At 44.5% G+C, this 24,270-nt stretch overlaps 1 protein-coding gene across 8 annotated transcripts in view; it reads left to right on the top strand.

The window, feature by feature from the left end:
• Positions 1–24,270, top strand: part of LOC139747064 (uncharacterized) — a 126,413-nt gene that overhangs the window by 39,048 nt on the left and 63,095 nt on the right. The window contains exon 1 of one of the 8 annotated variants that reach the window (XM_071658852.1): positions 7,706–7,727. The exons of 6 other annotated variants lie outside the window; for them this stretch is intronic. The gene's annotated coding sequence lies outside the window, so the exon portion shown is untranslated. Of the gene's footprint in view, positions 1–7,705; positions 7,728–18,512; positions 18,597–24,270 lie in introns of those variants that run through there. One more of the 8 variants, XM_071658851.1, reaches the window with a different exon arrangement.

Here is a 24,270-nt window from a genome sequence, read left to right as displayed (position 1 = left end):
TCAACAAGGATGCACATCATATCGGCACTTTTCGACCGTCGGGTGACATCCACAGTGTGAATGAGATGATGTAGGTTTAGTGTTCTGGTGTGATGAGAGCGTTTGGCCTTATACTGGGGGGTGAGGCATGTTGTTCTGCTGCTGCTCGTGCCACATCGGTCGGTGTGAAAAAGATTGGAATGGAAGGAAATGCTGGTCGACTGGGAGGAATGATTGGCATTGCTGGGCCAGATGATGATGGTTGCAGGGTCGCCACAGACCTGCTGGTTATTTGTCTACTGTGATTGTCCTTGTTCTGTGCTTTTGCTGTCGTTGAGATTGTCCTTGTTCTGTGCTTTTGCTGTCGTTTGAGATTGTCCTTGTTCTGTATTTTTGCTGTCGTCTGTGATTTTCCTTGTTCTGTTTTTGCTATCGTCTGTTATTGTCCTTGTTCTATGCTTTTGTTATCGTCTGAGATTGTCCTTGTTCCGTGGTTTTGCTGTCGTCTGAGATTGTCCTTGTTCCGTGTTTTTGCTGTCGTCTGAGATTGTCCTTGTTCTATGCTTTTGCTGTCATCTGAGATTGTTTTTGTTCTGTGTTTTTCTTATCGTCTGTGATTGTCCTTGTTCTGTTTCTGCTATCGTCTGTAATTGTCCTTGTTGTGTGTTTCTGCTATCGTCTGAGATTGTCCTTGTTCTGTGCTTTTCTTTATTTACTAATTCATTAGATGACGTACCGATAGATATGTGGTATGCCATGTGTATGTTATTAGCCTAACGTATTCTTCCTTTATAATGTGATGAATACACGAAGGGTATTTGGTTAAGCATTTACATTTGCCTTGGTGGATGAAGTTTTAATCTGTGATTATGAAAGGGATAGGGAATAACTGATATTAAATGTTTTATTATGAGTTTAAAAGCACTGGTTTTATAGGTTTTATTATGAGAAAGCACTGGCTTTGTAGGTTTTATTATGAGTTTAAAAGCACTGGTTTTATAGGTTTTATTATGAGTTTAAAAGCACTGGTTTTATAGCCAGTGCCTTATGACATAGGCGAGGATAATCATCCATGGTTAACTGTTAGGCCTGCGTAGTCATACTGCATTGGACTGAGAGGGGAGAGCGGTGGAGAATAATTGCTGAAATCAGACCTGAATATTCTTCTTAGGCCTTCCCCCATTATCTCTGACGTCAGTAACGGTCTGAAGCAGCGGGCCGGAGGATTGACGCGCCCCTACCGGCCATCTACAGGAACTATAAAGATGTCGCTCGACTTGGCGGGAGACGTCGGACTGTGTTTGAGGGATGGTGGAGGAATGGTGGGGAAATTGACGTAATGTCTGAGGGACTGTTGAGGGTAGCGACGCGGGAAACTAGCGAGACGGAAGGCCGAAATTGTTGAGGTGACGCAGGCACGTAGATGTTATTAAACTGTTTCATGAGCGCATCTGGGGAAGGCCGGTGTGTCAAGAAGCGAAGTAGGAAAGTAATTTTTGAATATTTTTGTCCAGCGGAGAATTAGAGAGAAACTTTTGTGCGCGTGAGAGAGGAGAATGGATGGTTTGTTATTTGATGTTTAAGGCGTCAGTAACTTAGTGTCTCGTTCAAGCTGCCCGGTGTCGATGTAGATATCTCTGCTGAGAATATCTTGACTAGAATCATTCTAAGACCATCCATGATGTCGCTCGACGTGAGAAAAGAAGGGAATGCAAAGTTTCGTCTCGAGTTCAAGGAGACAAACACCGTGGTGGGTTCGCTAGGGGTTGAGGGGAGCGGTTTATATATACCCAAACGTAAAGTAACGTCATGGCGCCTCACACTTTGACTGAAAACGTAAGGTGAATAATAGAATGTCAGGTTAATGCGATTTTCTGGGGGTGAGATGCCTTGAACTCTGGAAGACTTAGGAAAGAGATGGAACGTCAGAACTCACTGGAGGTCGACCGCTTGCTTGGGGTATATCGAAGTCAAGTACTCTCGCGGGAAAGCGAACGACTTTTTTGAAAGGTATTGTCATCCATTGACAACAGTTGTTACCCGTTACAATGCAAATGGTACATTTGCATCTTTAAGTCATTATATTTTGTTATGATTTAAGCCTTCTTATACGAGGGATTGTCCTTGGGTTGTGACCAGCATCTCTGTGAACACGTCGGTTTGAACCTCCGAATGCCATCATGTGCTGACAGTTTTAACTAGAGCTGTGCTTGGAATTTGGCGAAAGATGCAGCTTATATATATATGACGTCGGAATTGAGAAGCTGTAATGTCGCTCTTCCCCATTCTCATCACGCAGTCTTAGTATTGCGTCGCTGGGTCCCGGCAACATAAGGTATGCCATGAAGGCACTTGCTGTAAACCCTCATGAATAACTCCTGGTGCATGACCTTGTGAAGGTCTTTGTTAATAGATGAGTATTTACGCACTTTTACAAAAACCAAAAAACAAAAGAGAATCGACGACTATGAGGTGGGTTGCCGAACTTCAGGCAAAATACCAGATGGTCTTTTGTTCTTCGTAGGGAGAAAAATAATGTATTGGATATCTTGGGTGTTTTGCATCTCTTAAGACTTAGTTACTTCAGTTATACGTTACTTGCCTTATATATTTATGGGTATATGACTGATTAAACTCGCAGTTTCAAGGCTGCGCTCCAATCAGGAGCAGGGAAATGCTGAATCCCTTTGGAGCGAGGGTATCCCCAACCTGACGCTACTTCTTTCGAGTCCATTGATGATGATAACAGCCAAGCCGAGGTTGACTTCTTCACTTGAGGTGTATGCACCAGTGTCGGGCGACATCTATAGACCGGCGAAACTTGAGCGTCAGTAAAGAAATTATATATATATTGAGCGCCTTTGATAATGAAAGCAATGCCTATGGATAAACTTCGGCAGCTAGGATCAGGAAAGTATGGCTTTTTTTAAGATCAATTTTTGGCTGCTAATGATATTCTTTGAGCCTAACCGTCGGTCCTTTGAACTCCCGAGTTTACCTCTCTCTCTCTCTCTCTCTCTCTCTCTCTCTCTCTCTCTCTCTCTCTCGCTAATTCTCTCTCTCTCTCTCTCTCTCTCTCTCTCTCTCTCTCTCTCTCTCTCTCTCTCTCTCTCTCTCTCTCTCTCTCTCTCTCTCTATCTATCTATCTATCTATCTATCTATCTCTCGCTAATGGGGACAACCAGGTCGCTTACCGTGTGGACACTATGACCCAGTAACGCCAGCAGGAGATAGAGAGACATTAGAAAATGACCCGTTCTATCTGGACTCTGAGGAGGACAGTTGATGTCCTGATTGGATGTGAAATCTAAACGCCCTTTTATTTTTCTCCTCGTTTTCTGTTGCAACCTCGATTCTTTTTTTTCTTTTTTTTTAGATTAAAGTTATGGCATTGCGTTTTTTACTCTCTCTCTCTCTCTCTCTCTCTCTCTCTCTCTCTCTCTCTCTCTCTCTCTCTCTCTCTCTCTCTCTCACACACACACACACACACACACACACACCAGTTGTTTATGACACTGGGTTTGAATAAAGTATGAGGCGACGAAGACGAAGATCTTTGGAGAGGTGACAGAAGAATGCCCTTTTTTTTTTTTCTAAGGTCATCTAGATCACCACACCCTTGTCTGTGATCGCCAAGCCTTGAACCTAAACCCATAAGCTGTTGGTCAAAAGGCCAGGATATCATGGAATACCGTAATGAAAATGAGTGTGACGTATTAATGACCTAAACTGCATGCACTCCTTAACGGTCGAACAAAAAAAACGAGATATCAGAGTAGCAGACATCAGTCAAGAGCCATAAAAGGTAGCGGTAAACATCTATCTAAACATCAGGAGGCCAAGTTCTGTAAACCAGTATTGTTGTGATAGTAGTATTTGGAAGCCACGGTTTCAAGCGACCGTTTCTGTGTCAGAAATTTAACACGGTTTCCCTCGGGACTATTCAGTACATCAAGCGACCATCTCTGTGTCAGAAATTTAACAGCGAGGAATCGCCCTGAGCACACACACAAGTTTCCCTCGGGACTATTCAATACATCGTCTGTACCCGTCAGAATTAGTGTGGGGTTGATTGAAGGTGGAACGGATTTAAGTAGAGTGTAGTTAGATATTTCTATCGTTGTAGCAGGTCGGCTATGGTAATTACGTGGGGTGTCGGGGCATGGTCGACCAAAGACGTAACTCAAAGCAGCTTGCGTGTCCAAGCACTGGTTCGAGGGTGAAGGACAAACCACGGAAGTCTCCGTACTCGAAGGTAAACGCCACCCACAGTAATCAGTTTACGGTGGGCACGTCTATCGGTCATTAACGAACTACTTTGCTTTTGACTTAGTGAATTTAGCTGTTAGAGGAAATGTATTTTTTTTTTTTCAATGCGAATTACTCCTTGTGAAAGAACAAGATTGTCTGCATTTTATTGGTGGTATCAAGAATATTATTTTTGATTTGGATTATTACGGTTATTATATATATATATATATATATATATATATATATATATATATATATATATATATATGTATATATATATATATATATATATATATATATATATATATATATATATATATATATATATATATTATCCCTGGGGATAGGGGAGAAAGAATACTTCCTGCGTGTCGTAAAAGGCGACTAAAAGGGGAGGGAGCGGGGGGCTGGAAATCTTCCCCTCTCATTATTTTTTTTAAATTTTCCCAAAGAAGGAACAGAGAAGGGGACCAGGTGAGGATATTCCCTCAAAGGCCCAGTTCTCTGTTCTTAACGCTACCTCGCTAACGCGGGAAATGGCGAAGTTTGAAAAAAGAATATATATATATATATATATATATATATATATATATATATATATATATATATATATATATATATATATACAATGGACTAGGTTGTCTCGGCAAGCCGCAGACTCGAAATGCCTGATTTGAGCAGTGAGTAAACACAGCGACATAGTCCTAGAGTCGGTCTGTGGAACAAGGCGACCTCCAGAGGTTTGCTGGCCGACATCCATTTGACAACAACAGGTAGGAAAATTGGGTTGTTGGTGCCGTTTGGACATCGGCGGGAATTGGTACTACTGGTACTGGCCTGTGCTGACCTGTGTGACAAGTGTCGTTTTCCTTCCGATGAATCTTCCCCATCTTATCAGCCATGATTAGTTGTGAGATTAAGAGCCGAGACAGACGACGCCACCTCTGTCTACGCCGTCTCTCTTATTTACGCCCACTCGCTGTAACGGAAGGCGCCATGTTGGCGGTTTAGCCAAATTTTATGATATATATATATATATGTATATATATATATATATATATATATATATATATATATATATATATATATATATATATATATATATCTTTCATACTATTCGCCATTTCCCGCATCAGCGAGGTAGCGTTAAGAACAGAGGACTGGGCCTTTGAGGGAATATCCTCACCTGGCCCCCTTCTCTGTTCCTTCTTTTCCACGGGGAAAATGAAACACGATAAGTTCCCAAGTGCACTTTCGTGTAATGATCACATCATCAGGGGAGGCACAAGAGAGAGATGTAAGTCAATTGATATACAACGAAGAGACGTAGCTAGGATGCCATTTGGTAAACATGCGATTGTCGAGCGCATTGTAGGTATGAATCCTGGTTGCGGCATTTGGTCCACAGTCAACCCGTCTCTTCATCCTTCCTTATGGGTTAGTTGATTACTTGCTTAGTGTGTGTTTATATGTTTATGTGTGTGTTTTGCACGGTTGGTGAGGGCGGACGAGCAGTAGGTTAATTACCGGATGGCCAGCGTCCGTTGGAGTTCGTGCCCGCCACTAGCGGTCGGTTTCGCCAGCGACGAGCGACCGGGTGGCTGGCTAGCTGGCTCGCTGGCCAGCAACAAGTGTCTCCCCACCCTCACACATACCGCCATCACAACGATATCTGCTGCCACCTCCTCCATGTGGGAAATCCCTCCCTCACGCCTCACTATCATGCTCCATATCGGTGACAAGACACACTGCTGACTCCCAAGACGCGTATAAGGAACTAGAAACCTCACGGGGTTCAGAACCCCATGGCGTAGACTCTGCGTTTGTGCTGTCTCACTGCAGTTGGAAAAGTCAGCTCTTGACAGGGTTGTGTCTTCCAATTGTGGACGGAAAGGAGTACACGTACATCATTTGAAGGAAATCTCTTATTTTCAAAGGAGTCCATCATATCCCTGCTACTTGTTGTAGCGCAATCTTGAAGTTGCAGGAACCCCTTAAATGAGGTTGTAGGTTTGTATGATTAGGAAAGATGTGTGTGTGTGTGTGTATATATATGTATATATATATATATATATATATATATATATATATATATATATATATATGTATATGTATATATATATTCCTGTGATTTCACGGGGAAAATGAAACCCGAAAAGTTCCCAAGTGCACTTTCGTGTAATAATCACATCATCAGGGGAGACACAAGAGAGAAATATAACAGTCAGTTGACATACATCGAAGAGACGAAGCTAGGATGCCATTTGGTAAACATGTGATTGTCCAAAACATGTTTTGGACAATCATATATATATATATATATATATATATATATATATATATATATATATATATATATATATATATATATATCAAGAACTCTTCACTCCTAAGGAACATGTCATTCCCCTTTCGCCCGAGCTGATCAATCGATAGCTGCAGCAGCTTGGGCCCAGCCGAGTGTGTGGGTGTAGACGACCCCCGGAAGACTTCTGAAGGTGTTCCTGTCGATCTGATTCACAGAATCGCTCTTTGCGGCAATGTGTTTACCCTACGTCTCAGCAGTGGGTGATTCCTCGCCTCCTTCGAGTTACGGTGCAGCCACAGCAGAACATAAACGTATGTACTTTGTGTGTGAAAGGAGAAAGTTCGAGACTCAATGTTATTTGGTTTTTGCAGTTGAAAGATAGTGATTTGGGGTTGAGTTTGAATGGAGGAAACTTGAAGGAAGTGAAGTGTTTTTTAGATACCATGGAGTGGACGTGACCGAGAATGGAACCTCGGAAACTTGAGGCGAGTCATAGGGTGGAGGGAGGACGCGTAGGTTCTGGGAGCATTGAAAAATGTGTGGAATGAAAAGTCATAATCTGGGAGGGTAAGGTTGAGCATGTAAAAAGGTATAGCAGTCCTCACCATCTTGGGCTAATATGATCGAGAATGTACGTAAAACGATGGATGTGTAGGAAATGATATATGTTTTAAGGAACAGCATGTAGTGTGAGATGGTGTTGATCGTGGAGGTAAATGGTAGGGTAAGAGAGAGAGAGAGAGAGAGAGAGAGAGAGAGAGAGAGAGTTCTAATACGAAGAGGAGTATGGCTGAAGGTGTGCTGAAATGCTCTGGACATCTGGAGAAAACGAACTCAAGTCGTAAGTCCATCTCTTACGTAACACTTCACAACACATGTGATTCGGTCTTTCCTTCTTAACTCTGTATTTTTCTTGCGGTGCGCGCTACGTGCTAACCCAGCGTTCTGAGAAAAATCTTGCCGTGTAATCAATTCAATGTTTGTCCCGCCTTTACATGGTATATAGTGTGTGCGAAATGATATAAGCAGCCCTTGTGTGTGTGTGTGTGTGTGTGTGTGTGTGTACAGTCTTGTATTGAGCTAAATAGAATAGTAAAATGTTGGTGTTGATCGTGGCACAGATTTGTGGCGGGACGTACGTAGGGGCATCGCGAAGAGCCTGGAAAGACGCTCCAACCTGTTGGCTGTCGTGAGTGTACCTCTTCCGTTGTTACAGTTATTAAGCATCGACCTGCAGTCAGCAACAATCTCATAGTTCAGTTGGAAACGAAGAACACAGTTAGATAATTGATAGACGATAGAGGCTACATTGGATAACGCGAGCATAGGTTCAGATAATTGATAATCGATAGGCTATAATGCCTAACGCGAGCTTCCCATAGAGCGTACAGTATGCTTGACGAATAACTTGATTATAATGATTATAGTAATAATACTAATGGTAGTTAATTATTTATTGAAATACTGTTTTAGTTATAGGATAGTGATGTACACACGTGTAGAACGGTACGTTGGGGTGAGTTAAAACAGACAGGGGCTTACTTAATATGTTAACTCTGGGTGTGTCGAAAGGGCCGTTATGAAACGGAATTTTCCGACGGCGAACTTTGGCCATCGGGATCAAGAAGGGTCGCTCTCAATAATTTGGTCAAAAGGTCAAAGGTAAAGGTCACACCCCAAGCTCTGTCCTTGGGAGGCAGGCAGGAGGTGGTGATGGTGGGAGGAAGGTTGGGGGCGGGGCGCTACCGTGACACGCTGCCGGCCGCACGATGTGGACTCTCTTTATCAAGGAGGATTGGAAACCAGTTTTTGGCCCCCAGTTCGGCCAAGCAGCAGCTGCTACTGTAGGAGCGACGTGGAAAAGTCCACCAGCGACGTGGAAAAGCCCACATACAGGACTTCAATCAGTAACGCTCACAGGCAAAGGTCGTTAAGCGATAATATTAATCAGTTGGGGTTTTTTGTGTGTCCTCGCCCGTGTGAAGTATTGATCATAATGTTCACATCATGTGATGGGTTATCAGAACTATGTTTGTTTTTTAAGATACACTCTCACTGGTTAGTGAGGTAAGGGGCGTGCAAAGCATTGATCAGACTCCTATTAAACTGGAGTTAAGCTCTTTGAGGTATGAGTATGAGGTATGGAGGGATGTACGATGCATGGCTTGTAGGATGAACAACAGGACAGCTGTATGGTAATCTTTTCCGGCATTGTAGCTTGATCATTTTTCAGGTTTTACTGGTATATTTCCTCAAAATATTCTGTTATCTTTGGGGATACGGGAGATATGAATACTTCCCACGTATACCCTGCGTGTCGTAGAAGGTGACTAAAAAGGGGAGAGAGTGGGGGGGCGATGGAAATCCTCCCTTCCCGTTTATAATTTTCCAAAAGAAGGAACGGAGAGATGGGCCAAGTGAGGATATACCTTCTAAAGATCACTCACAGGGGATAAGGCAAATGTATATGAAAAAAAATATTCTGTATAATTATAAACGAGTTACCAAGGGAACATGAATTTTTTTTTATACATTAAAGACGCAAAAGACACGCCACCTTCAGGATATGTTGCATTAAGAACTATGCCCTAAAATGACGCGGTTGCAGCCGGGAACTAGTTTTTGTGGTGCATCTTTTTATTCATGGCGAGCGTTTGAATCTCCGCCGGATATGACCGCTAGCGGAGGAATATTCCTTCAAGACATTTATGATTCGATTAAGATTATTCATATATATATATATATATATATATATATATATATATATATATATATATATATATATATATATATATATATAATCCTATGAGTCCACAGGGAAAATGAAACACGAAAAGTTCCCAAGTGCACTTTCGTGTCATAATCACATCATCAGGGGAGACGCAAGAGAGAAATATAAGTCAGTTAATATACATCGAAGAGACGAAGCTGAAGGACGTAATATATTCTCTGAAATAGTCCCTCTGCAGTGAGATCTTTAACGCGACTGTACTTCCAGTGATACAAGCCTCGGTGTAGCTAATATCCCGTACAGATGGAGCCAGTAACGGTTCCAATATATATATATATATATATATATATATATATATATATATATATATATATATATATATATATTGAAGTTATTTGTTGAAGAGTTTCCGGGCGCGCCCCATGTTTTGATCCTTGTTGAATCTTTTGCACCAAACGACAGAAATCAGTAGTGGGAACTTTGGCTCTTACGTCGATGTTGAACTTTGGAATACTTGCGTTCGTCGCGCATACTTATTACTACAGTGGAAACTTCCATTCCTATTATATCTTGCGTTTGTACTCGTTTATAGTTTATTGGAAGAGTTTGTGGTTGTGATCTGTGTTGATGCGAATATATTGTGTAGGATGCGAGGATGGGAAGGAGTTAGGAGTGACTGAAGGAGGAGGAGGAGGCTAGAGAGTTGGTGTTGTGCCAATGGCCAGTGCGCAGACCGGCTGATGACGTAACAGTTCCCGTCAGATGAGGGTTGTTAGATGGAGGGAAGAAGGTGGGGTGGGGGTTGGTTAGGAGATGAAAAGGATTGGGGGGAAGTATGAGGTATGAGGGATGATGTGGGTAAGGCTAGTAAGAGGGGAATGATACTGTGTGAAACCACGAAATACACCTAGGTCCCTCAATCAATCTTTCTTAAAACCAAATTGAAAATCCAGAGTAAAGGAAAGTTTAAGGCAAGGGAAGGTTGTTGTAGGTTAAGGGAGGAGATATATGGGTAAAGCGTGATGTAGGATAGGTTAGAAGTATGGCTATGGGACAGTGTGAGAGATGGGAAGGTTTTTGGTAAAAGATGTAGGCGAGGTGGGGGTGTTGGGCCAAAGAATATCGTGAGGGAGTGCCGGGTACGGGAGATTTAGGAGGTAGAGCTAGGGAGAGTGTGTGTGTACACCTGGCGCATTTTGCTTACCCTGCTGCTATTCTTACTGTTGCTGCTTCTCCTGGTGCTTCCCCTTTGCTGTTGTTCTTGCTGCTTCTGCTTCCCTTGCTGTTCCCGCTGATGCTGTATATATGTATGATAAACATGTATGATATGTTCGTATGAATGGGTTATGTGAGACATACGGAAGTTATTAAGGACTCAGGAACAGACGAAGAAAGGACGCATCTGCTCGCATCCATTCTCCAAGTGTCATGTATAATGCACTGAAACCACATCTCCGTATCCACTACCAGGTTCCACAAACCTTTCCACGGCTTACCCCGGACATTTCACGTGCACTGGTTCAGTCCACTAATGGGATATATATATATATATATATATATATATATATATATATATATATATATATATATATATATATATATATCTTGTGTCTCCCCTGATGATGTGATTATTACACGAATGTGCACTTAGGAACTTTTCGTGTTTCATTTTCCCCATGGACTCATAGGAATATGTTGATCACGCGCAAAATTGTGATCCTTTCCAATATATATATATATATATATATATATATATATATATATATATATATATATATATATATATATATGCGGCAGTGTTGAAACCTCAGCGTCTGCAACCATTCTTAAAGTTGATCTTGATGCAGTGTTGTCACAAGGGTATGAATACGTATGTAAGGTGTAAATGGAGGGAGGAAATGGAACGCATTTCCCTCACTGATGTTGGCATCTCTACTTCTTTTTTCGTATTAGTGTATTCGTACGGCGTGTTTTTTGTTCTTTATCGCGTTCGCATTCACATTTATTGTTATATATGGTTCGTTATATCCATGTTGATGGTTGTGTTTTAAGTTTTTTTTTCTATGATGATGGTGTTTTTGTTGTAAGTTTATCATGGAAATTTTGAGACGTTTGTGCAAGGTGGATCTGGCTACACTTGGCATGTAGTGTGGGGCCTCCGCACGGTAGGAGCGGACAGCTGTGAGTCAGCACGGATCCGCTTGGGTTCGAATCTTGGTTGGGGTTTGGCAGTCGGTCTACGTAGGCTGAGCCCTGGTGTTCATCCTCCTCATGCAACTAACTGGTCGATAAATGGTTGCTTGGTTATACTGGTAAGAGTGTGTGTACACATAGGAGCAATTCTTTTTCATACATATTCGCCATTTCCCGCGTTAGCGAGGTAGCGTTGACAATGGAGGACTGAGCCTTAGAGGGAATATCCTCACTTGGCCCCCTTTTCTCTAATCCATGTTTTGGGAAAAAGAAAAACGAGAGGGGAGGATTTCCAGCCCACCCGCTCCCTCCCCTTTTAGTCGCCTTCTACGACACGCAGGGAATACGTGGGAAGTATTCTTTCTCCCCTATCCCCAGGGATAGATAGATAGATAGACAGATCGATAGGGTTAAGAGACGGGGTAAAATGAGTATGTAACTTACTCTTCGTAACACAAGAAAGAGTAACCACAGTATTAGTCGTGACTACCTGTTATGTTATTGCATATGTGAAGGTGTTCAGTGAATCTCCTATGCTATGGTCTTTTATTGATTACTGTTATCTCCGATGTCCGGTTAGTGCGTTATCTTGGAAGTCGGTTTAGTCTGGTGTTATCTCTGATGTCGGGTCAGTCTGTTTGTTATCTTTGATATCAAGTTCTGGTGTTGTCTTTGATATCAGGTTGGTCTGGTGTTGTCTTTGATATCAGGTTGGTCTGGTATTGTCTTTGATATCAGGTTGGTCTGGTGTTGTCTTTGATATCAAGTTGGTCTGGTGTTGTCTTTGATATCAAGTTGGTCTGGTGTTGTCTTTGATATCAAGTTGGTCTGGTGTTGTCTTTGATATCAGGTTGGTCTGGTGTTGTCTTTGATATCAGGTTGGTCTGGTGTTGTCTTTGATATCAGGTTGGTCTGGTGTTGTCTTTGATATCAAGTTGGTCTGGTGTTGTCTTTGATGTCAAGTTGGTCTGGTGTTATCTTTGATAACAGGTTGGTCTGGTGTTATCTTTGATAACAGGTTGGTCTGGTGTTGTCTTTGATAACAGGTTGGTCTGGTGTTGTCTTTGATATCAGGTTGGTCTGGTGTTGTCTTTGATAACAGGTTGGTCTGGTGTCGTCTTTGATAACAAGTTTGCAGTGCGCCACTTTGGGCCACCAAGTTGGTCCTGGGTTGTCGTAATGGTTGGCATCGCCTGCCTGCCTGACGTACGAAAGACTCTTTTTTTTTTTTTTTGGTGGTTCACTTTGGTCGCCGTGGCTGTGGTGGTTCACTGTGGTCTTTTCCCTGTCGTTGGGAGTTACGTTCTAGCCTTCCGATCAACTCTGGTCAGAACTTGAAACATTTCAATCAGTTACTGCGTAAGTTTTATGCAGTTATTCCCCAGCATTTAGAGAAATGATTGATATAAATAATCCATAGGTTCACTCATGCTTAAACCTAAGGTATGCTATTTCAAATAAGAATAGACATTAATATATTAATAGTAATATGTTAACCATACTCAGATCCCCTACAAACACATATTGACATACTAACCATCATACACAGATCCCCTTACCATCTTACCGATTCCCTACATGTGCATACATGCATAAGATATATATATATATATATATATATATATATATATATATATATATATATATATATATACATATATATATATATATATGAGGATATTCCCTCAAAGGCTCAGTCCTCTGTTCTTAACGCTACCTCGCTAACGCGGGAAATGGCGAATAGTATGAAAAAAGAATATATATATATATATATATATATATATATATATATATATATATATATATATATATATATATATATATATATACGTACACAAGTGTGTAAAACGAGTGTAAAAACTCTTGCCTCGTAGCTTATAGATCGTGAGCACACAAGCACCCCTTTAGGACTGCTTGGCTTGGGCCCAGACACTCTGGCGCTTTCGATTACATAGTGTTTATCCCTCCCAAGTTCTTTACTTAGGTTATTATAGTACACCTGACCGAGCCATAGGTCCGTCCCGACTCACTCCCTCACTACCATTATAGAGACAGTCAGCTGGTGTGTTATGGGGGGTCCGGGGGCGGGCCTTATGTCTTGAATGCCACACGAAAATTATTCGGAGGGGAAATTTAGCCCCAAAATTTTTAATGGTGATGACTGGATGAAGGAAGACGGCTGCTGTGTGTAGCGTAGTGCAGTGTGGTGGTGATGCAAACCTGCAGCTTCAAGGGTGTGTGCTGCATGCGGGAGCAGGGTAAGGTGGGATGCTACATATATATATATATATATATATATATATATATATATATATATATATATATATATATATATATATATATATTTGCAGTTTCCAGTGTTAGTGCGCCAGGCCCCACCGACCTGTCCATGGTCTTCCTACGGCCGCTTCACATGCTTTGGTTCAGTCCAACGCCATTTGGTAAACATGCGATTGTCGCATGTTTACCAAGTGGCGTCCAAGCTTCGTATCTTCGATGTATATCAACTGACTTATATTTCTCTCTTGTGTCTCCCCTGATGATGTGATTATTACACGAAAGTGCACTTGGGGACTTATCGTGTTTCATTTTCCCCGTGGACTCATAGGAATATATATATATATATATATATATATATATATATATATATATATATATATATATATATATATATGTATATATATGTATATATATATATATATATATATATATATATATATATATATATATATATATATATATATATCTTCCCTGGGGGATAGGGGAGAAAGAATACTTCCCACGTATTCCCTGCGTGTCGTAGAAGGCGACTAAAAGGGGAGGGAGCGGGGGGCTGGAAATCCTCCCCTCTCACTTTTTTTTTTAATTTTCCAAAAGAGGGAACAGAGAAGGGGCCCAGTCCTCTGTTCTCAACGCTACATCGCTAATGCGGGAAATGGCGAATAGTATGAAAGAAAGAAAAGATATATATATATATATATATATATATATATATATATATATATATATATATATATATATATATATAGGCCGAATATGGATGAGAATGAATTTGCCATCATGTATCCCGTGGAGTGGGAGGTGAAGGGCATGTATCCCTAGGATGAGATATAATATTGATTGTCCAAAGGCACATACCAGTCCAGGACAGCGCCAGGTAGAGAGATGCCGTCACCCTTGCCTGTTGTCATTTAAGCTTACGTACGTACATCCTCCTCCCGGTCGTCACCGGAAACATTTGACGCGAGATCTTAACCTGGAATTAATTTCCCGTGGCGAGTCAGGATCAGCTGGACTCTCTCTCTCTCTCTCTCTCTCTCTCTCTCTCTCTCTCTCTCTCTCTCTCTCTCTCCCCAGCAGCGGTCCATCGAGCGGAGGAGAGTGAACTGGTAGACTTCCTTCCGTGTGTGTGTGTGTGTGTGTGTGTGTGTTTCGACCAGATCCTTCACCACGGTAAACGTTTGTGTGTGGGACTGGAGAACTGTTGCTCTGCTTTCCTCGTTGTGTTGTGAAACATTTTATGGTAAACTCGCGTTTTAGAGATGTTGTCGTACTGCACGAATTTATCACGTTTTGAAGTAAACTATATATTATATATATATATATATATATATATATATATATATATATATATATATATATATATATATATATATATATTGGAAAGGATCACAATTGAGCGCGTGGACTCATAGGAATGTATAGGGGAGAGAGAACACTTCCCACGTATTCCCTGCGTGTCGTAGAAAGCAACCAAAAGGAGTGGGGGGCTGGAAATCCCCCCCCCCCCTTTTTTTGTCCAAAAAGGAACAGAAAAGGGGGCCAAGTGAGGATATTCCCTCTAAAGCTCAGTCCTCTGTTCTTGACGCTACCTCCCAAAAGCGTGAAATGGCGATATATATATATATATATATATATATATATATATATATTCCCTCTAAGGCCCAGTTCTGTGTTCTTAACGCTACCTCGCTAACGCGGGAAATGGCAAATAGTAAGAAAGAAAAAAAGAATATTAGGAGGAAAATAAAACTTACTTTATCACTGCTTTAAACTGGTTCTCTCTCTCTCTCTCTCTCTCTCTCTCTCTCTCTCTCTCTCTCTCTCTCTCTCTCTCTCTCTCTCTCTCTCTCTCTCTCTCTCGTTGTTCGATAAAAACCAGATTAATTTAAAACTTGCATGACGTCGAGAATGATACAACAGACACATTACACAGTTTGTATTTTTACTTATTCGATTATATTGATGTGACAAACGTGGATGGAATATGTAGCACCGAGGAATAGATAGAGCGACGCCAGGTAGATTTGTCTGTCTGTGGTGGCAGAAGACATGACACACACACACACACACACACACACACACACACACACACACACACACACACACACACACACTCACTCACTCACTCACTCACACAGTAAATAATGGAGGAAGGCGATATTTGAATAGGGAATTCTGTACTTCCCATTCATTTCTCACATCATTCCAACCACCAATACCATACCGGTCACTTCGGGGTGGATGAACAGCTGGGTTGACTGTGGACTGACTGCCGTAACTTGGATTCGAACCCGAGCGCTCTACCCTGGACCGGCCTGTGAATGCGTCATGATCAGGAACCCTGACCAGAGTTTAAAGATTATTTTTTCTTTTTTGTGATATATTTAGTTGTCCAGATGTACATAAGCGCTGTTAGGTAAATGAATGAGTGAAGGACGTTGTCCTTGGAGACTTGGAGTCCTGGAGATGGAAGAGAGAGAGAGAGATGGGATAGAAATACGACTTGTCTGACATGGGCCAGGTGGAGGTGGGAAGGGGGTTCAGGGAATGGAGGGGTGACGGAGAAGGGGAGGAGGTCAGGCAGGCAGTGAGGGAGGGTTGGTGGGGGAGGAGGAGGAGGAGGAGGAGGAGGAAGTTACGCGAGCTGTATTGAGCGGCTGGTGGAGGAGGAGGAGGCCCGGTTGGCTCTGGCTCTCTCTCTCTCTCTCTCTCTCTCTCTCTCTCTCTCTCTCTCTCTCTCTCTCTCTCTCTCTCTCTCTCTCCAGTCGCTACGCTCACTTACCCCTACGACTCTTGTGGTGGGTTAGGTCGCCCTCACCACCTCCTCACACACACACACACACTCACTAACACCACCACCACCACAGTGTACCGCCTCCCCTCCTCCAACACCACAGTGTACCTACCGCCTCCCCTCCACCACCACCACCACCACCACCACAGTGTACCGCCTCCCTACCACCACCACCACAGTGTACCACCTCCCTACCACCAGCACCACAGTGTACCGCCTCCCTACCACCAAGACCACCACAGTGTACCGCCTCCCTACCACCACCATGGACCACGTCTGGACCATGTGAACTACTCCCCTTCCCCCCTCAACTTCCTCCCTAGAGGACCCCGTTCAATGGATCGATCCAGACTTAATTAGGTTGCCGGGGTGTATAATCTCCTCCTCCCCCAACCCTCCTCCCTCATGGTCCTTGCCCATGGACGTGGCTCACTGACGACGTGGCCAGATGTCCAGCGGTGTGGCCCATCCTTGTGTGAAGGGGGGAACCTGAAGCCACTGGTGTTATTATAAAGTGAAGTCTTTAAGTTAATGAAGTGACACTTTTATACGATAGCTAAACCTCACGTCACCTGAACTTACCTGTTCTTGCCTGACCTGACCTTATGACCTTACCTGACCTAACATTGCCTTACCTGACCTGACCTTTTGTCTAACCTAACGCAGTATAATACCTAACCTCATCTTATCTAACCTAACCTCTCCTTACCTAGCTTAACCTAACCTTACCTAAACTTGATCTAACCTAACCTAACTTCACCTAACTTAACTAACCTAGCCAGACCTAACTTACCCAACGTAACCTCACACAACCTAACTTCACTTTAACTTAACCTAACCTAACTCAACCTAATTTAACCTAACCACCTTAACTTAAACCTAACTTCACATCACCTAACGAGAGCATTACTCCCCAAGCAATTTTCACCACCTTTCTTAACCTAACTGAACGTGATGTGTGGACAGCCAGCCATGGACGGTACGATCCTTGATCACGATGGTACGATCCTCGATCACGACGGTACGATCCTTGATCACGACGGTACGATCCTTTGATCACGACGGTACGATCCTTTGATCACGACGGTACGATCCTTGATCACGACGGTACGATCCTTGATCACGACGGTACGATCCTTGGGTGTGATTGATTAACCATTGACCTGGTCCCTAGGGGGTCACGTCAAAGGTCAAAAGTTCACACCCCAAGGGCCTCGCCGTCGTGTTTAAAGGAGTTGATAAACCTATCACTGCTGACGCATGTGTGTTGTATGGGAGGGGAGGAGGGAAGGGGCGTTAGGAATGGGTAGATATTTATAGCCAGACGAAGCCGTGGAACTGTTAGACAATCCCCAATATAGCACACACAAGGCCCCATACCTTCCCTATATATGTGTATATATAAGGGAGAAAGAATACTTCCCACGTATTCCCTGCATGTCCTAAAAGGCGACTAAAAGGGGAGGGGGCGGAGGTGCTGGAAATCCTTCCCTCCAGTGTTTACTTTTCCAAAAGAAGGAACAGAGAAGGGGCCCAAGTGAGGATTTTCCCTCTTATGCTCATTCCTCTGTTATATACGCTACCTCGAGAGAATATATATATATATATATATATATATATATATATATATATATATATATATATATATATATATATATATATATGTGTGTGTGTGTGTGTGTGTGATATATTAGGACCTTTCCAAAGGCTGCTGTAGTCCGAGGCTGCTCTTATTACTACCTTAATAAGTAAGTGACATGTAGATAGAGGAGATGGGACCCCACCAGCTTATAACTCCCTCTCCGAAAGGGACAAGTATACGCTCTTACGGTCAAAAGAAAACGTTATTCCCATTTTCCTTTATCCGGGTTCCATTTTTCCTCACTCGTTATGGTGGTGGGGGGGAGACCCAGAGGGGAATGTCGGTCAGTAGATGTTATCTGGAGTGTCTACGTGAGCAGCCACAGTGTAGGGGGACCTGTGGTCATCATCTGCCAGCCGTCGGCTGTGATCGAGCAATGCACAGGGGAACCATCGGCCCAAACCTGAAGCTGAAGGTTTGTTGTTGTTCATTTTTTTTAAGGTACGAGTCTCCATACCGTTGGCCTTAAACCAGGGTCGTTCCTTTTGAGCTCGCTTGTCGTGTACCGTCCCGTAACAGTGTTCGTATTTGTTATGCTTCAAGATCGTACCGTCCCGTAACAGTGTTCGTATTTGTTCTGCTTCAAAGATCGTACCGTCCCGTACAGTGTTCGTACCGTTCTGCTTCAAGGATCGTACCATCCTGCTTCAATAATCGTACCGTCCCGTTCCGTGTTCGTACCGTTCTGCTTCAAGGATCGTCACCGTCCCGCTCAAAGATCGTACCGTCTTGTTCAGTGTTCGTACTGATCTGCTCCAAGGATCGTACCGTCCTGCTCAAAGATCGTACCGTGCCTTAGCCGACCTATAACATACAACTTTCTACAACATAAACACAACGAAGACACAGGTTCGTGGCAGCATACACTGGTCAATGTAGGGTTTACCTAATCTGGTAATTACAGTACACGCATTTGACCACACATATACACAGAGTATCTGTGTGTGTGTGTGTGTGTGTGTGTGTGTGTGTGTGGAACAGGACGCAGGCCACAGTGTGTCGTGTGCGGGTGTTGACACCAATAGCAGAGGTCTGGGATAGATGTGGGTCATGCAGGTACACAATGTACTCTGCACAGCGCAGGATAACACCAGATGTGTCATGTACACAACACAGGCGGGACATGGCAAGTTTTCTATACAGCAAGTCTTCCATGGCTATTGATGTGGTGGCAGGGTAATGATGTGGTGGCAGGGTGTTGATGTGGCGGCAGGGTACTGATATGGTGGCAGGGTACTGATGTGGTGGCTGGGTATTGATGTGTTGGCTGGGTATTGATGTGGTGGCAGGGTACTGATGTGGTGGCTGGGTACTGATGTGGTGGCTGGGTATTGATGTGGTGGCAGGGTACTGATGTGGTGGCTGGGTACTGATGTGGTGGCAGGGAATTGATGCGGTGGCAGGGTACTGATGTGGTGGCTGGGTATTGATGTGGTGGCAGGGTACTGATGTGGTGGCAGGGTGTTGATGTGGCGGCAGGGTACTGATGTGGTGGCAGGGTACTGATGTGGTGGCTGGGTACTGATGTGGTGGCAGGGTGTTGATGTGGCGGCTGGGTACTGATGTGGTGGCAGTTAATTGATGCGGTGGCGAGCATAAGCATTACGTGGAATATTTTGTTTAATATGCTGAGGATGACGGTACGATCTTTGAAGCAGAACGGTACGAACACTGAAAGGAACGGTACGATCTTTTAAGCAGGACGGTACGATCTTTGAAGCAGAACGGTACTATCTTTGAAGCAGAACGGTACTATCTTTGAAGCAGAACGGCACGATCTTTGAAGCAGAACGGTACGATCTTTGAAGCAGAACGGTACGATCTTTGAAGCAGAACGGTACGATCTTTGAAGCAGAACGGTACGATCTTTGAAGCAGAACGGTACGATCTTTGAAGCAGAACGGGTACGAACTTTGAAGCAGAACGGTACGATCTTTGAAGCAGAACGGGTACGAACACGGAACGCGACGGTACGATTGGCCAAGAGGATCTCACAAGATTCTTTGGCTGCTCCCACTCCACCTGGGATTTATATACACCTCACTCACTTCGGATGGTCACTCAAGGCGTGCGTGCGTGACTTGCCTGTCGCATCGGCCTGTTGATTAGTCGTCAGGCTGCGTTATCAAGTAACCCGGGGTCAGCCACGGGGTCGTGCTTGGGAGAGATCGCCCCGCTCCGCCCCCGCGCCCCCCTTTCATCCTCATTGCGTACGTCCGAGATGCAGGGCTGGGCCTGAAGCGGCATGAGGGCTGGGACATTAGGGCCTTCCCAGCCAATCACAGTCGGGATGAGAGCGTGATAATCAGTCTTTTAACCAATCAGGAGTAAGTGTGTGTGGTCAGTCCTCCATCTCATCATAGTCGAGATGAGGGAGGTCAGGGCGCGCGGGGGGCTGGCCGCTCTCGACTGGCTAACCCCTTGCAATAAAAGCCCCAGACGAATGCTTGGCCGTGATTCGTCCAGCCATCGTGTGTCCGGTAGGTAACGTATGTTTTTCCATGTCTCAAACCTCCGTGGCCACTGTGGCTCACTGCGAGTGGCCGCCAGGTAACGTAGGTTTTCCTTGTCACTTGCCACTGTGGCTCACACTTATGTATTGTTATGTATTGTTAAGTTTTCATATATAGAATTTCGATCGTCAAAGGAAGAGATCTCCCGGGTTGAAATCTCACCTGGTATGTTCAGTATTAACGTAACTATTTGTTCTCGATTAATGTGCGTTTGGTATCTTGTAATCTTTATTTCTTGTATTATATGTAGGTTTTAACCCTTAACGAAACTATTTGTTCTCGATTAACGTGCGTTTGGTATCTTGTAATCTTATTTATTGTATTATATGTAGGTTTTAACCCTTAACGAAACTATTTGTTCTCGATTAATGTACGTTTGGTATCTTGTAATCTTTATTTCTTGTATTATATGTAGGTTTTAACCCTTAACGAAACTATTTGTTCTCGATTAATGTGCGTTTGGTATCTTGTAATCTTTATTTATTGTATTATATGTATTATATGTAGGTTTTAACCCTTAACGTAACTATTTGTTCTCGATTAACGTGCGTTTTTTATCTTGTAATCTTTATTTCTTGTGCTGTATGTAGGTTTCGAACCCTGGTGTTTGATTTCCTTCCATGACTTCAAGATAGCGTTATCCGATTAATGTGTTTGTAATCTTGTAATCTTTATTTCTTATACTATATGTAGTGTGTAACCCTGGTGTTTAATTTCATCGCATGACTTTAAGATAGCGTTATTCAGTGTGTGCGTAACAGTACCTTATGTGAGGGGTGTTTTCCCCTCCCGTCCTCTTCCACGTACCGATAGACACCGTGTGTCTACGTGTGGTTCATGGGTGATTACCAAAGTAACACATACATTGGCCAGTGTATACCTAGTGTTTATCCTCCCGTATTGGTATTTCTCCTCATGCCCACACAGAGTTCCCTCATACCTTCTGTGTGTGATGTCGAGTGTTGCCTGGTTACGTATTACACAACGCTCGTTAGTTAGCCCAAGCCTTCCCGTTCTGAAGGGCACAAGAGCCCTCTGGAGGTTCCCTTAACCCCCCCGCATACTCAAGCCCACATGTCACCCACTTTTATGTCGATGTATGGGGTCCATAGGACGCTCAATGTAGGCCCTCCGCCTACTCCCGCTTCTCCTAGCCACACATCCCTTCCTCCATGCCGATCATTGAAACGCTCCGTCTGTTTGAACGACTGACTATTGGCTCGATTTTATGTAATGATTCTTCCCTCCTCCTCCTCCTCGAACCAGATCCAGCCGGCATGGACCAACACCCAATGGAAAACTGATGGTGCGAGTCAAACCAGATGAGACCAGACTGCCTATCAAAGTGTCGGCCTGATAACCAACACTGCGTTACGTGCGTGTCACCCTCGCCAGCCCTGGGTCGCCACACACACACACACACACACACACACACACGCAGGCAAGCATACGCGCGTGCGTTCCCCCCTGGCGTCCACTGCTTCAGGTAAACCTGAGCGGGAAGGCCCTAGTGTCGTCCTGCTTGAGGCCGAGGCTGGCCGGCGGGAAAGAAGGCTCGCGAGTGTGTTGATTGACCTGAGTGTTCAGTTATCTGTCGGGAGAGGCTGGTGTCGCCGCGGGCGTTAGGAATATTCCACGATTAGTGAGCGACGGAGGTGATAATGCGGCGTGGTGAGTGTGTTTGGGGGCTGCTACACACACACACACACACACACACACACACACACACACACATCCCACACACCCACACAACCCCACACACCCACACACACACACAAACACTCAGCCATCCGCCCCAAGGTTTGCTGAACGCGACGTTACAACCCTTGTGGTGTGACGACCTGGACCTTTGACATGCCCCCTTTTTTTTTAAGGGTCAGATCAAAGTCCAGGCTGCCGAAACCCTAAAGGGTACGGTGAATGATGGCACGGTCGTGTGTCAGGGGGCGGGCGGCGGTCGGGGTCGGGGTCGATGAAGTTGTTGTTATATTAAGTTTGTGGTTCGCTGTCAAGCTAAGGGTTAAAAAAAAAAAAAAAGGTCGTCATGAATACTGGTGTATTTAGAATTCCTCTCTACCTCAGTGCCAAGAATCCCTGAGTCACTGATGTTTGTACGTGTGTAGGAGGGGACGATTTCCCCCCCCATCATGTATTGGTATGAGTGGACAGGACAACGATGGGACAAGTTATATGTCACAAGCGGGCTGTGAGGTACGTCGTGGTGGGACAGACAGACAGACTGACTCTCGGAAGTTTGTACGTGTATAGGAGGGGATGATTTCCCCCCCATCATGTATTGGTATGAGTGGACAGGACAACGATGGGACAAGTTATATGTCACAAGCGGGCTGTGAGGTACGTCAGGGTGGGACAGACAGACTGACTGACTGACTCACGGAAGCTCGTACGTGTGTAGGAGGGGATGATTTCCCCCCATCATGTATTGGTATGAGTAGAGAGGACAACGATGGGACAAGTAATATGTCACGAGCGGACTGTGAGGTACGTCGGGATGGGACAGACAGACAGACAAAGACGCAGTTGAGATGGTTGATGTCTGAGCCTCATGGTGTGGATAGAGTAGCACCGGCGTGTCTGGGGGGGGGTCCTCTGCTTCAGGAGGTGAATAGGAGTTGCCGAGGTCCCGGTAGCCGTGCTGCCGGAGCGGCAGATGGTAGGTGGCGGTCGAGTTTCTGCCGTGTGAAGTGCGCGAACGTTTACCGTGGTTGGGTTGTGGGGGTGAGAGAGAGAGAGAGAGAGAGAGAGAGAGAGAGAGAGAGAGAGAGAGAGAGAGAGAGAGAGAGAGAGGCAGGCAGGCGTAGCCGAAGTCCCATCGTATATGTGGTAGAAAACGGGCGTTCGCGACGTCAGACGGAGGTCCCTGCCGGAGGAGGCAGAAGATAAGGCACCACGGAACTCCCGGTGGGGAGATGGTAGCCAGGAGTCACACGGAGGACGTTCCTACAGGCGTCAGGTACGCCCAGGTGTTCAGGAGTCGGGCACGGACTGCTTGCGTAACTGATTGCCTCCAGTGTTGCCCGGGTGGATGTGAGACAAAATGAGTCGACCACGCTCTTAGTGTTAATTGTGTGGGGATGACACGGGCCCCCGCTCCCCACCTGGCGTAAAGCGGACACTACCGGTCCACAGCTGGTGTGCACAGTGACCTGACGGAGGAGCCTTCGGGAGGCAGGTATCGCTGACGCTTCCGGAACCAATTGCTGACCTCGGCTGACGCATGTTGCTGACCTGTATGGCAGCTCACACGTAAGCGGCTTGTTGAAGTGTTTCCCTTTACGATGCTGTGCTGTGCTGTGCTCTGCGCAGGTAAAATGACACTGGAGCACGACGGTACGACCCCGAAGCACGACGCTACGACCGTGGAGCACGACGGTACGATCCTGGAGCACGACTTTACGACCCTATAGCACGACGGTACGACCCTGGAGCACGACGGTACGACCCTGGAGCACGACTGTACGACCCTGGAGCACGACGGTACGACCCTGGAACACGACGGTACGACCCTGGAGCATGACTGTAAGACCCTGGAGCAAGACTGTACGACCCTGGAGC

Source organism: Panulirus ornatus, chromosome 67 (assembly GCF_036320965.1).
Source record: "Panulirus ornatus isolate Po-2019 chromosome 67, ASM3632096v1, whole genome shotgun sequence".
Lineage (NCBI taxonomy): Eukaryota > Metazoa > Arthropoda > Malacostraca > Decapoda > Palinuridae > Panulirus > Panulirus ornatus.
The sequence above is the reverse complement of the archived record's forward strand: the minus strand, read 5'-3'. Positions and strand labels throughout refer to the sequence as shown.